Here is a 2,959-nt window from a genome sequence, read left to right as displayed (position 1 = left end):
CATCCTGGAGCCCCCTGGGCTCTGGGGCTCCCCATAAGCCAGGAAAGCACAGAGCCCCATCTGAGAAGAACAAAGGGCAAAGCCGAAGTCCAGCCAACTCATCTCACCTTAGGCATTAGTGCTTCTTGCCCCTTTTTCTGGGGGAGAGTCGGCCTCCTCTCTCTCAGGAGCGCTAGTGAAATTCTCATCATATCTTGGTTGGCAAGAGAGCACAAGTCTGGAACAAACACCTAAGTTCTAGTCCCAGCTCCACCTCTAACTCACTTTGGGGCCTTGGTCAAATGGCTTGACCTCTCTGGACCTCAAATTCTTTCTCACAAAATAAAAAGATTGAGTTTAATGATCTCTAAGGCTTTCTTTGGCTCCCCACTCCCCACTGCTAACGTTCTATGATTGAGGGGATTCAAGGAGGGCTGGCTTATATTTCCCTTTTAGAGCTCTCTCTGAAAGACAGTTTAGCATTTGGCACTGGGGGTGGGAGACAAAACAGAGAAGCAGCCTTGAGATGTGACAGACCTGTGGGCTGCCTGTCCTGCCTCCGTCAGAGGGTTCTGGGGTGTCTATTTCCCATCCGAGAGTGGAGCTGCCTCACAAGAGGGCAGAAGGCCCAGTGATGCAGTGGTGAGCCTTGTCAGCTGCTTCCCCTGCCTCCTACACCACCACACCCCCCCCACTGACCTGGGAGCGGTGAGTCATGCTTTGTCACCATGAGTGCCTGGCAGTGGGCCCCACACAACTTCTTGAGCTTGTCAACACCCGGGATAGAAGAGGCCCATTTTAGCCAAGAGTGAAAAATGAAGTCACCAGAAGATGCCAATTAGGGACGCAGATGGGAGGTGAGGGCTTGCTGAAGGACAGGGTTGTCTTCCTGGGGAGCCGACTGTGAGAAGGCCTCAGGCCCTGCATTTGCCCTTTGCAGCCTCCCAGCATCCCAGACAGGGCTCGAGGAGGACAGGTCTCTGCTGGAGGGAGGGGCCCAGAAGCTCCTGTCTTTTCGCACTTTCAAAATCACACCCACCGGCAGGGAGATCTTAGCTTCTTCTTGCTCCAGGATGTAGGTCCTGCTTGCTATCTTGAATAATAAAATCCCAGGGAGTTAGGAGGGAGATGCTGAATTCTCTGATCCAGTAACTTTCCAGTCTTTTGTTCAGTTTTATTTTAGGAGCAGAAGGAAGAAGAGGGAGGGGAGGATTTGCAGCCTGTATGCTCAGGCTCCCTCCCCCTGTCTCCCCAACTCTGGCCCGGACTAATTCATCTCAAAGGCTCTTCCACTTCTACCATTCTGTAGTTCATTGCTAGATCTGAAAATAACACATTGTAGCAGAGCTGAGCATGTGGGCAAATTGCTGGCATTTTAAAGATGAAACAGCACCACTGCAGGAAAAAGGAAAAAAGAAAAAGATCCAGCTTGGTTACTTTGATAAACTGTGGGATCCTGGTCAGGTTTCCTGACCTCCTGCCTCTATATTCTCATCTGTAAAGTGGAGAAAATAATAGTACCTACCTCCAAAGGTCTTTGGGAGGATTAAACAAGATGAAAATAGTCAAGGGCTTGGCTGAGCCAGTGGTACCCAAGCTTTTGTAGGGAGACAGCAGGAGCTGGGGTGCTGCTTCGGAATCTGGGTGCCTGTTCTGTCCTCTCTTAGTCTCCTGTTCCTGGACAGATCTCACAGGGACTCATGTTTCCTCTCTGGACTTGGCTGCCTAGTCACTTCCTCTCCCGGCTTCGTGTATCAGGAAGGAGGGTGGCTCCGGAAAACACACTCGGATCCGGAGAGGGAAGAACCAACTTGTTCATTCATTCATCCATCCAGCAGAGACTCTGCACCCATCTGTGCCTGGCTCTATGCCAGGCCTGGAGGATTCAGAGCCCACTGGGGCCTGGGTTTCTCCCTCCACGTCTGTGGTGAGGGGCCATCCTTCTGGGGACTCAGCTTCCCTCTTGACTCTCACCCTTTTTCTTCTTCCTCCTTCCTTGACCAGCCTTGGGCCCTGGTCAGTCTAATTTGAAAATGACCTTTATATCCTTAGGCCTCTGCCACTTTGGGGGTGCTAGTTGAAACCCTAGGAGTAGATAAGATTGTCAAAGGACAGTCAATCCAGAGAAGAAAATTTATCTCGGGTGAAATCTTGGGAGACATGTACATTTGGGGGTGAAGGGTGCAGGAAAAAAAGGCTATGGAGGGGGCAGGCACTGTGGATGGGGGTGCTGGGTGAAGGGTGGGGGCCCCACTGAGGCTGCTGGAAGGATGCGTAGCCTGGTAAGCAGCACACAGCAGCCCGTAGGTTTGTGATTCTAAGGCGAGGGTGTGGTCCAAGCAGGCCGTGAGCCTGAGGCCACAAGGCGGGCAGTGGGCAGGGGCCAGTGACTCACAGTTCTCAGGCTCGGGTGATTCTCAGAAGTCCTAGCTGGGCAGCACCAGCAGCTTGCCGCCTCCTGACTCCCCAGATTCTAGTCCTGGCACTGAGGTGGGGACTGCCAAAAACAAGGCAGTTTCTAGTCCCAAAGGGTTGGAACAGGATATGGGTTCAATATCCTGCCCTGGGCTTTCGGTCAGGGCCAGCCTGCAGAGAGGGGGGCTGGCTTTGGAATGGCCCCGGCTTGGCAGAGAACAGGGAACTGGGCGGACTGGGAACCGGGCTGGGTCTGATGGTTCCCAGAGAAAGGTAAACATGAGGAAGTGGGTCTGAGGTTGAACTGATTAACTTGGCTGTTGGTCCAGGTTCGTGGGAAGATTATGACCTCTGCCTTGAAGATTATCGCAGGCCAACTGCGTGGAGGGTCTTCCCTTGTTCAGAGACTGGTGCACAGAGACTGGAGCCCCAGCAAACAATTGTCTGTATCTGGGATTCCCCTGGTCCCCGCCACAGCCCGGTGCCCCAGGAAAGAGAAGTCCCATTTCCCCCAGTTTGCAGGTGAGGAAACTGGGTCTCAGCTGGCGAGGGGGACTTGCACCAG

At 53.2% G+C, this 2,959-nt stretch overlaps 1 long non-coding RNA gene across 1 annotated transcript; it reads right to left on the bottom strand.

Moving 5' to 3' along the window:
- Window positions 1–1,057: 1,057 nt before the first annotated feature.
- LOC116640780 lies at window positions 1,058–2,611 on the bottom strand. The gene is made up of 3 exons (XR_004301069.1): window positions 2,375–2,611; window positions 1,505–2,064; window positions 1,058–1,374 (listed from the first exon to the last, which is right to left on the bottom strand). It is a non-coding gene; the product is annotated as an uncharacterized LOC116640780 (long non-coding RNA).
- Between the last annotated feature and the right edge of the window lie 348 nt (window positions 2,612–2,959).

This window comes from Phoca vitulina, unplaced genomic scaffold (genome assembly GCF_004348235.1).
Source record: "Phoca vitulina isolate PV1807 unplaced genomic scaffold, GSC_HSeal_1.0 scaffold20, whole genome shotgun sequence".
Classification (NCBI taxonomy): domain Eukaryota; kingdom Metazoa; phylum Chordata; class Mammalia; order Carnivora; family Phocidae; genus Phoca; species Phoca vitulina.
This window is presented reverse-complemented; position numbering and strand designations above follow the sequence as displayed.